The sequence below is a fragment of the Diuraphis noxia genome, unplaced genomic scaffold, assembly GCF_037042655.1.
Source record: "Diuraphis noxia isolate RWA-SAM2 unplaced genomic scaffold, SU_Dnox_SAM2 contig0001, whole genome shotgun sequence".
NCBI lineage: Eukaryota > Metazoa > Arthropoda > Insecta > Hemiptera > Aphididae > Diuraphis > Diuraphis noxia.
The window spans coordinates 86,577,154-86,589,764 of NW_028301711.1; the positions used below are offsets into that span (position 1 = coordinate 86,577,154).

Below are 12,611 nucleotides of genomic sequence, written 5' to 3' on the forward strand. Positions count from 1 at the left end.
CATGGGTTGCACCGTATCCTAAGGGTGCTAGTGTCGATTCACACACCGAACAACATACTGTTGTATTACCGTTAAATGATGAAATATATAACCGTGCATACACTGATGATTATTCAGTGCTATAACCATGTATACACGGAATTTTGTACGGTGTCATAACCGTGTATACGTGCCATTTTGTACGGTGTTATAACCATGCAATTACTAAAATTTGTATGATGTTAATGTATTAGGTATATTTGTATACAATGCAAGTTTAATAAAGTTGATTTAGCCCAAAAAGTGTAGATAATTATTTTAATCAAACGTTTTTTTTTAGTTTTTTTCTTAAATAGGTCTATATAATTAATAGCATTGTACAAATTCAAAATTTTGAAAATATTAAAGAATAAATAAATAATTATACTACTTATACATTACACAAAAATAAATGCTTTTAACATTAGGTGTCATCGGCTAAGGCATTTGACATAATTAAAAACAAAACATTGATATAGTTTGCCAAAACGACAATTGGAGTAATATGCTTCTCTAATAGAGATAATAAGCACAAAATTAAAAAGTGGAACTTTATCCCTGAATAAAAAAAGTGAACAAGTATTATTTCACTCAGAATTATTTTTAATTTCTATTTTTTATAGGATACCTTATAGAACAGTTTTAGAAGATCTTTTAATACTGTTTTTAATAGTATAATAATAATACACCAGCTTATCACCAAAGACATAATATATCTTTTTGTGACACGTGCAGGGAAGGCGGGAAGCCCTAACTATAGGACTGCCCCAGATACCAAACCACAAATTATTGTAGTATTTATTTATTTAATAATTATGAATAATATTAATAGAACAATAAATTATTAAAATTTTGGAATAGTGATATAATAATAAAATTAAATAATATATAAATGTATATCTAATAATAATTATTATTCAAATAAATTATTACTTAAATTTGAACTTATATCACAAAACTAAATTTAATTAAAAACTTACTAATGATTGAAAATGAATATAAATAAATAAAAGTGTATAAATAAGCATTTATCAAATTACAATTTAATAATATTGGTAGGTATATTCTATATAGTAATGTAGTATTGAACATTTAACATTTAAAAATGGGATTATTAAAAAAATTATAATTATATTTGTAAATACTTAATGCATAATAATAACTATAGTAATTTTTAATTTCATGTGCATTTAATTGCACCAAACAAAGTGTTATTAAAATACTAGTAATTAATAATGTTAAAACATATTGTAATAATAACAATATATAATTTAAGTCTGTGTATACAATTAATTACATAATATGTGAAAGCAACTAATTTATAATGATTTTTTAGGCAAATTATCTGTATTGTCAATAGTAGTTTTAATTTTACTAGATGGAGCATGCCGTATATAATTGTCAGTGATGCTGTGAAATCTTTGCTCTTGTAATGGAGAAGTTATATATCCAGATAACGATTCTGAAACAAATTTTACAGCTATATAATATATTTTGCCAATTTATATTTTTTATTGTAACATACCATATATTACTTCATACAGCTTTAAGTCGATAAATTTACGTTTGGTTTTGCCCTTATAACTAAATACACTTAGTAGTTTATAATCAAAACAACAATTTATTATTTCTCTAATTGCTGTACTGAATTATGTATGATATCCATGCTTCATAATAAGAAATGATTTCTACAATTGTAATATAATTCAATAAAATATATTAGTCTTATAATTGAAATGAATTATATACTGTGTGTGTCACACACAACTTAATTTCATGCTCATTTCTTACATTCTTTACCTAATAAAGAAATAAAGAACTTACTAATTCTTCTTTGTAGTTTATATGATCTTTGTTAAGCTCAGACAGATACTTTTCTACGACATCCAGTTCTTCAATACACTTTACGGGCATGATATCAATGAAGGCAGAGGGCAAGGCAGGTAATGGCACTGTCTGACTTCTAATCCTTCCATCGGACTTCATAAGAACTTGTAATTTGTAATCCAAATTTTCAACAGATTTGCATAGCTTAACATTTGAGTTGTTTAACATAGTAAGCTGGATCATTATTTCTGTTACCTACTTCAATAAAATTATACAATTTTAAGTAACAATCTGAACAGAAATGAGCGTTTTTAGGCTTTTAATGATAAATTAGTCATTCACTTTAATTTATTTGATTTTTTGTGCTATACTTAATATTATAATTGTCTGTCATAAAAAATTATTTTTAATTTAATTTTATTTCTAAGTTTGAAATATTGTTATTATTTAAAAGTGTTAAGTAACACTAATTATTATGAATAATTATTAATTAGTAATTACCTATGAAAATTTAAAAAAACTATCACTATCTATATATGAATATATATCTCAAAGGTGGGCAAGTTAATGAAAATAATTAACTCAAATTAAGTTAAGTTAAGAGGATACAAAATCGATAAGTTAAAAGTTAACAATTAACAAATTATAAATTTAACTCGATAAGTTAATCAAATTTTTTTTTTTAAATTAGTATGTAAATCACATAAAGAGTTAATGTGTCTTTCTAGTTTCTAATATATATATATATATATATATATATAAATTATAAAAAACAATTTTATTGAACTGCATAAATACATACACTGTGTATTATACTTTATTTTTATTTTATACTAATATAGTAATATTAAAAAATTTCAAAATGTTTTTTTTACTATTTTAAAGCAACTATGAAAAGCTTAGTTATTTTAACTGTTTATTAAACTAGTTAAGTGCATACGTTGGTTAGAAAATAAACTAACAATAGTTAAGTTAAAAAGATTAAAAATATTTAACTTTTTAACTAGTTAATGCCCACCTTTGCTATATCTACATATTTTATAAAAATATATATGTACGTATTTACCTAACTCCTATAAATACATAATACTGAACGTGATTGAATTATATAACTGAATAATATAAATATTTTATTAATTTAAGTCATCAAAAGTCATAGGTATTCTACAATTTAATATTTTTAAACACAAAAGCACCTAAATTATTTTATGAGTATAATTTTATAGTATATATTAAAATGTCTAACAAAATAAGAAAATGAAAAAGAGACTTGGTATTTGCATATAATGGTATATATGAGTTTATTAACTCAACAATGAGGTGTTTAGTTTATTAGGAAAGATGATTTTATATTTTAAAATTAATATTTCTGTTAATAGGTATTCATGTTTAAGTTGAATATGGATAGTTTATATATATATAGATGTATAAATTATAATTTTAAGAACCCCTTAATTGTTAATTCACTTATATAGTTAATAGTTATATACATATTGGTGCTCAATCCATAATAAAATAATACAAATTATAATAACTACAATATTATAGGTAGTTTTATACTATATTTATCAGTTATCGCATTAACAAAAAAAGAATAAAATACTAAAAAATGCATAGGTAAGAGGGTAAACAAGTAAACACGACAGACTAGAAAAATATGCGTTCGACGGGCGTTAAGCGTTCACCATGTGAATATGGGAAACGCTCGCTATGTATACACAAGCCATAACACTGGTATAATAGATATAACTATACAGCATTGATCATTCAATTAAATGTGTAGGAAAATACTATATTATAAATTATAATATGGTATTTTAGTATTTAGTATAAACAGCAATGTAAAATTGTAACAATACATGTTTTAATATAAGAATTCATGTCATTTGATAGGTGTACTGTACTTACATATTGCAATTTGCAGTATAATATTCGGCGTCGAATGTCGATGATCAATGGACTGCAATGGTATTAATTATTTAATAGTTTTACTATTAATAATAATTTTAACACAAGTCACACTATTCAAAAGTATTGTCAAACTTTAAATTATAATAATTTATAAAACAATAAATTTGTTTTAGGTTATGACGGTTATGTGTTAGTCCGTGAACAGCATAAGCAACGATAAATACTAAAATCATGTATATATTTATATTATTACTATACGATCGGTAAAATGATAACTTGCGGATGCGCATTCAAGCGATGTACATATTATTATCATTCAAAGTCGGAAACACCGATATTGAACTGTGTTTATTATTTTTAGAAAAACCGTGATTAAGGCGGATTCACAGCTCACCGTAAAACGTGAACCGTGATTTCATGAAAAATATTTTAGAACTGTGATTGGTTGAACCATACGGTTATTTAGTAGTTTACCATTATTTATGTTCATATTACCTTACCTATACCGCTTATACCGTATAGTTGAGTTCAATCCTACTCAGAGCGTGTGTTCACCGTAGATTAATGATAGTAGTTCAAATTTAATTATTATCACAATATAATATTAATATTATCAAAATCAATCGAATAAATATTTAATAATTATATTTTATTATTTTAATAAAAATTAAAAGTACCTATACTATACTACTTATGGCTATATTAGTATTTTAAATTATTTAAATATGCAAGACCACCAAGACATCAATCCATCTCGTGCCGTTGTAGTAAGTATATATCAATAGTCATTAAGATTATACATCTGTCTATGTTAATTCATTTCCTTAAAGTCAATATTCCAAAAACAGAAATTAGGTGACCCTTCAACTAATATTGGTAACAATCTCTTTTCAGCGCTTGTGATTTTCTGCCAACCTAATAGCGTCCTCCATGGGGTAGCCAGTGATGGTTTTGATTTTGTCTATCCAGCGCATCATTGTTTCTCAATCTTCTTCAATCATTATCTTATCCAGGCTTGATTCGTTACTGCTTATAATATAACTAAAAAACTATCAACTGTTTGCATATTACTGCCAGTCTTATTTTTAGTTTTGACATGTCTAGGATTAATTTTTAGTTCTCTTTTCCATCCAAGATATTCAAACGATTTGTCTGTAAGCCCACATCCCAGAGGCCTTTATGTGCCTTACATCTTTCGCTTTGAGTGTCCGTGTTTTGAATCCATATAGCATCACTGAAAAGGTAAGTGTCCTTAGTAGGTCATCTTGCTGTTTTTAGATATACGGTTACCCTTCTAAAATGGTATTAACCTGCTGACTGCTTCCTTCCCTAGTATAACGCAATGCCTAATCTCTCTTGATAAACTGCCATTTGCTTGTACGAGTGAACCTAGATATATCAAATCGTGGTGGGTGGTAATGCTCCTGCTCGATATTGTTATATTGTTTGCTCTATAACTTAATTCGGCTTATTAATACATTTTATTTAGGGTCGCATGTGTAAAGACTGCAATGCTTTTATCGTTGGATCTAAATATGTAACGCATAATTGCTCAAACATCTCAACAAAAATCATTAATGTTCGGCCTAAATCGCCTACCTTACTGCCAATGAATCAGTTGTCTAGGAATAGTAAGCATTTTTCGAACATTTTTTATTTACCTACCTAATTCAAACATGTAGCTTTTTAGTTATTACACTGTTTTTACTCAGGATAATAGTACTTAAAAATGATTTTACAGAAATTTAAAATTAATGTAATATTATATCTAGCATATTTTAACTGGCAAGAAATAAATCATTTGATCAACGAACCCATTGAACCAGTTGAACCAACCGAATTTAATAAAGATGATACAGCTTCAAATATAACATCACAACTTATTCTTGAAGTGGAGAAAAGAAGACCATTATGGGATCATCGACTTCCAAAAGTGCAGAGATACCCCAATGTTATTAATAAGCTATGGGAAGAAATCGTACAAGAGTTGAATTGTAAGTAGCTTTTAAACACTATATAACTTAAATACCTATGTAATAATAATAAAAAAAATATAACAAACAATTTTACTAAAGATTAACTTGTTTTTATAATTAACATGGGGACAAAAAAATTATATTAATATAATATTTTATGAATACACATTTTTATGGCAAAAGCTATGAGAGTTTTCAAGAAGGAGACAAAGCTCCAAACGTTTGATAATTTATTTAATTTATTTTGATCAAAGGTGTATTCTCAGCTAAAGAGTTGGAAAAAAAATTTGTATACCTAAAAGATCAATATAGAAGAATGAAATCAAAAGAAAATAATAAAGCAAGTGGTTCGAAAAGGAGGAAAACCTCAAAAGCCGTGGAAACATTTTAATAGTCTTATATTTTTGGATGATGTTATTTTGATAAAAAATAAGTAAGTGACTAAAATAACCTATACATTTATTTTTTATTGAAACATTTGTATTTTATTTATTTTGCCTTAAATATATTTTTACTAATAGGACTGTATCAAGTATTGGAGACATTGATCCTGTAGTGGCTGTAGCAGATTTAAATACTGAAAATATTAAATCAAGTATGAATGGAAAATTTTTAATTGTGTAAAACATTGATAATAATATTCATAACTCCAATTATTGTGTACTTTAATTATTGTTGTCTATTTCTTGGTGGAAAAGATAATGGGCCCCACTGATCAGATTTAATTATACATATTATTCATATTAAAACAGCATACATTTTTACTGTCTTACAATTTTAAACTTTCATATTAAATGAAACATAGTATTGAAATACAATATAATAAATTAAAATTATGATAAAATACGATAATGAAGAGGATAGATTAAAGGTATAGAATAATATTCGAAATATTTTATTTTGTTTATTCTGTAGTCAATTAGTTATTTTCTTTTTTAAATTATAGAAAAAATTATATTAGAGTTTACGTGAAAATATTATAAAAAATGTAACTCTTTGTTATTTCATCTGTAAGTTTTTTAGCCATCCTCTTCACAGTATAATATACTCTGCCATTACTTGTCCAGATGTATCTGTAGCTGAGTTCTATATCACCAAAGATTAATACTCTTATATTACAAGTATCTGGTACATTAATTGAAATTAAATTATTTTTTATTTAGAGAAATCTGCTAGTAACATAAAATTTGAAGAAGCATTAATCGAAGAACTAAAAGCTACAAGACCAACATCTCCAATACCATTACAAGTATCATCGGATATAATATTTTGTAATTACCTTGTTGATTTGATGTCTGAACTACCAAACAATAAAAAAAGGAAGTTGCAAGGAGTATTAGTTCAATCTATTCTGAGGGAGATGGACAACTAATTTTTTTTTATTGAATATTATTATTTAAATTATAAACGAAAGGTTGTTTTTTTTTTATTTCTATGCCATACTATTTGAAGCTATTATTTTTTTTTTATGTTATACTCAAATATTATGTACATAGTTTTTATTTTATTTTAAATATAAAATGGCATTTTTAAATAAATAAAACATTTTAAATCTTATCATATTGAAATGATAATTCTCCTTCATTCATAAAATAATTTTTAATTTTCTCTCTTATAACTTTAGCTGTTTGGCCATAGTTATTTGATCCCATATCTCTAATAGGTGCCAACGCTCCTATTTCATCCATACTATGAGATTGATTTCTTGTATGATCACAATATATTCGAACACCTATAGTAAGTTTTAGTATTACGTATAAGTTGGTATTAAATACAATAAACAAAATAATAATAATTTAATAATTATTCATTTACCTTCTCTACTTTCGTATTGTTTTACATAGTTATGAAGCACAACTGTTGCTTGTACAATTGCATTAACCGTTTCTTCAGTAGCTATTATTGGTCGTCGAAATATACGCCATTTAGAAGCCATTATACCAAAAGTATTTTCTATACACCTACGAGCCCGGCTTAACCTTAAAAAATAAAATAACTAATAAGTAATATTTTACTGGTTTATATAAAACTGGATATTTTAAAACAATATCTGAATTATTTATTACAACGATAGTTTGTTACAAAATAAATAGTACTATATAATATATGTTATTTTTACCTATAGTTAAAAACTGCTTGATCAATAGGCAAATTTGTCTTTGATCGGCCAGGAAAGGGTCTCATTACATTTGGTAACAGCATGAATGCTTCATCTGCTACGATATAGTATGGGATAAGCCCATTCTCACTATCAATTGGTACATCATCAGGAAAATCTATTTCATTATTTAAAATTTGTTTGCCTAAATTACATTGTCTAAAGACTCCCCCATCACTGCATCGTCCTGGTGCTCCAATGTCAACAGCTGTAAAATTATACTCAGCGTCACATATTGCTAAGAGTACAATGCTGTGAGTTCCTTTGTAATTGTAATGCATTGAACTACTATTAGGAAATGCCTATAATACAATTGAAATAATTATTTAATATTCATAATTATATCAAATCTATGGTCTAAATTGTAACCTGATGAACAATATGTTTTCCATCCATGGCTCCCACACAGTTAGGCATATTCCAACAATTACTAAATCCTTCAGACACTACTAACCAATCATGCTTATTTGGAGTAAAAAATACCTACAACAAAGATTGATTTACCCTCAGACAATTTTTCATTTTATTTTTGAAAAAGATTTTTCTCGGCAATTATAGAGTGCATACATATATGCCAAATGTTATTACAAATATTAATACCTACAAATATTAATGGTATCATTTTATTCCGTGGTATACATAAAGTGGTATATATAAAGTATACGAAAAAAAAAGACGTGAACAAATTATAAATTATCACGTTTCACGGTTCACGGTGAGCTGTGAATCCGCCTTTACACCGTGTTCATGACGTTCTGTGAATTTACTCATTATGTTCAAACACTCCCACTGAACCTTTTATTTTCCATCGGTGCATTTGCACATTTACAGCACCATTCAATGTCGGTAACACGGACGCTGAACCGTGTTTATTATTTTTAGATTAACCATGATTACACCGTGTTCACGACATTCTGTGAATTTACACACGATGCATAAACACTCACACTGAACCGATTAATTTCCATCGGTGAATCTGCACATTCACGGCACCGTTCAATGTCGGAAAACACCGACCATGAACCATAATTTAATTTTAAGTTTAAAAACTTAACCAAAACACGGTTCACTCACCGTTATTAAACCGTTAAAGTTGCGATTCCTATGACGCGTCAGTTGTGTGCAGTCGTTGAGAGGTAGTAGATGTCTAGGCCAATTTTTTATTTAATAAAAAATTATTATATTATTACCTTTACTTTAAAAATATAAAAATATTTTTAATTAAAAAATTCAAAATGAGCCAACGTGAGTTATTGTCTCATCTTCTTCTTGAAGAAATTGAAGAAGAAGAATTTCTCATAGAAGAAATATTAGTAGGACAGGGGAATGCAAACGAACATCCCTTATTTACGTCAAGGCCAGAAGAAGGATTTTTTGAAATATTAGTTAACCGACATTTAATACACGATGACAAGAAGTTCCGGGAGTTTTTCAGGTTGAATATTGATCAATTTAATTACATTTTGCAATTGATTGAAAAATATATCACGGCGGATTCTTCAAATCGACATCCATACCCAATAACTGCAGCGGAAAAATTAGCCCTAACATTGCGGTGAGTAAAAATTATTAGGTAATATTATACGTAATAAGTTTTAAATGGTATCATACTTATGTCATATAAATTATAATTATTTATCTGTAATTTCAACCATAAAATTATTGAATAATATAGCCATTAAGTCATGGGAATATTGAATTAGCAAATTAAAAAAGGCGTTGAATAAAAAAGCTTGAAAATTTAATAGAGGACTCCTAATGTGTTGTTTCAAAGGCAGATGAAAATTATTCAAAAACATAAGCACAAATTTTTTTTTATAAGCATTTAAAGTTCGAATTTTGACAGTTGAAAATCTACAAGTTTTTTAGTAGTTAAAAATGTATAAAATGTTCAATTTTTATAGCTAAGGATTAAAAATTCAAAACAAAGTTCCACGTCAGTAGTTAATTCTGTTACTAAAAATTCAAATATGTATATAACACATTTTTTTATTATGATAATATTTAATACAGTTATGAGTTAATAAATTAATTAATAGTAAATCACTGTACAGCACTTCCACTTACTTACCCGCTTTTTTATTTGTGTCGTCACCACCTTTTAGGACAGTAAAAATACTTATTATATATATATATTATATATATATATATTACTTATTATTTATATATTATTTTAGGGATGCATCATATTCATATAGGTATAGATAATTATAATTTATTTTTAATCAATTATAGATATTTTATAAACATTATGGTTAATAATATAAAAACTATAATTGTTCGTAATTAGACTCGTAATGTTGACTGACTTCGTTTACATTCCCATAATCATTAACGTCCACACTTTCCAATGCCTGTGATGAAAAACTTTTACTTGGTGCCGGTGAATATTGTGGTAAATTTACGAATGTATTGCGTGTTTCTAATTCAAAGACCATTTGAAGCGACTTCATTTTCGCTTCATTGAGCAATGCTGGACTAAGTTTTTTGACAGACATCGCGATACTTTTGAAAAATAAATCGATCTCATCTTCACGATTTTGAGCCATATTCTTCAATATATCATTTCTCTCACTACGCCTATCTTCTAGAAGCTGAATAACAATATGTAGTAGTATATAAGTATATGTTGCAATATACTTTTGATTATCCTTCTCGATCAACAACATCAAACATGTCTCAGGTTTCTAATTTGTCATCCACTTATTCCACTCCGACACCAACTCCTCCAGAATCTTTACAAGTTCATTCACCTCAAGTTGACGACGAAGACATTTTAAACTTTTCGATATTACATTAAATTTGTTTTTTCATACTTAGAGTAACACGCTTTTAAATAAGTTAATAATATATTATAATTATATAACTTTTCACATTTTAATGATACAGGTATAATAATATTATATAAATTTTTATAAATTTTTTTGAATTAACAGTACACCCATATAATAATACTTATAAGTAAAATAAATATACAATACATCAAAATAAAAGTAATAATAAGATAATGAAAACTGTTTTAGTAATTATAAAATGTACATATATAAACCGATAAAATGATCAAAATCAATTGTAGTCATTTTGCCAAGAAACTTGTCCTTCATTTAGGAAGTAGTCAGCTAATTCTTGACGAATTTCTTTCGCTACTAAAGGCGATCGACGAGCAACGTTTCTTAAATCGAGTAATGAGGTTCTATTTTCATAGCCATCATTTCTCCATGAACCTTATACCAACTCGCCGTTTACATAATAGTCCATACTTCCATGCGGTGAGTAAATATTTGAAGAGGTAGTATCCCTTCTTAAAAAATTATGAAGATGTGCAACTGTTTTTACAATAATTTGAGTATTTTCTGGCTCCAACAGAATCGGTTTTCGAAGTACACGAAAAATCGATGAGCTGATGCCAAATACGTTCTCTACTACTCGTTCTCTTCTTGCTCTCGATAACCTATAGTTAAATATTCTTTGAAGAGAACCTTTGGGATAAACTCCAGAAAATACTTTAATCAGGTTTTCGTTTAAAGCAAACGCATCATCTCCAATAAAAAAAAAACTAATTTCTTTTTGTCTATTAGGTAAAGGTTCTGGTTTAGGAAATCGCAGCTGTTTATTTTCGAGTTTTTTGTACAAAGTAGAGTTTTTAAAAACACCGCCATCGGAAATTCTTCCCTGACATCCTATATCGACGAACAAAAAATTATAATTTGCGTCGACTAAAGCAAAAAGCACAATGCTAAATGAATTTTTATTATTGAAAAATTCACTGCCGCTATTAATGGGTGCTTGAATAACAATGTGCTTGCCATCTAGTGAGCCCAAGCAATGGGGGAAGTTCCAATTTTCTTCAAACTGTCGTTCAATATCAAACCAACCTTCTTCTGTGGATGGTATCTAAAAAATCAATCATTTAAACACAGTTGTTAAAAATCACATTTTTTTAGGTATACTATGTGATAGGGACGAACGCAGGGGGGAGGGGGGTAAATAAAGGTTATTTTTGTGTCTGTGTTCAGCGTAACTAGTCGAAATAATGCTTCAATTTCAATATTCGGGGGTGGTTTCCGATGACAAAATGAAAATCTTTGGTGCATTAGGTATATATTGTCTGTAATAGATCGCGTTTACTAGTATTTATTAATTAATTTGAAAATTATATTTTTTTCCATTGACGGAACAGTCTTGTTCTGTAAAATTTGTGAAGTTAAGGTGGCTGCAGACAGAAAATTTACTATTGAATTTGAATAACAAGACAAAAAAGGAAATTTTACGAAAATTAGTATTTTTTAATATATGGTTTTATTGAGTTAAATAAAAATAATTTTAATGATTTTTGTATCAAAACAATATTTATCAATTTTTACGGTAAAATATACATTTTTAGTATCATTTTTTAACATTTATACGTCATTTTATGCATTTTTTTTGTGCATTTTTTCGTGCTTGAGATTCGATTCGGATACCCACTATCATAATGTCATTATCATTTTAAATTTAATTAAATTGATACTACTTGTTCTTAATTCTAAACAATATGTTAATAATGTATATATATCATTACTCTATGGATATACCTACTTACTTAAGAACTACCTAACTACCTAAGTATTAATATATGTAACATAAAAACCATATTAATTATAAGTGTCATATTAAATTTATATTGCTTTTGTTTTATTATGTTGACATAAACTTTCTTCAGTGGGTATTCTTTTACACAC

At 27.1% G+C, this 12,611-nt stretch overlaps 2 pseudogenes across 2 annotated transcripts; one reads left to right on the forward strand and one right to left on the reverse strand.

The window, feature by feature from the left end:
* Positions 1–1,337: 1,337 nt before the first annotated feature.
* LOC149062302 (uncharacterized) lies at positions 1,338–2,104 on the reverse strand (annotated as a pseudogene). The gene is made up of 3 exons (XR_016189319.1): positions 1,843–2,104; positions 1,544–1,706; positions 1,338–1,480 (listed from the first exon to the last, which is right to left on the reverse strand). The product of XR_016189319.1 is annotated as an uncharacterized LOC149062302 (transcript).
* A 1,647-nt stretch (positions 2,105–3,751) lies between these two features.
* LOC149062303 (uncharacterized) lies at positions 3,752–7,162 on the forward strand (annotated as a pseudogene). Its single transcript, XR_016189541.1, has 5 exons — positions 3,752–5,387; positions 5,529–5,750; positions 5,987–6,165; positions 6,254–6,327; positions 6,896–7,162. The product of XR_016189541.1 is annotated as an uncharacterized LOC149062303 (transcript).
* The last annotated feature ends 5,449 nt before the right edge of the window (positions 7,163–12,611 follow it).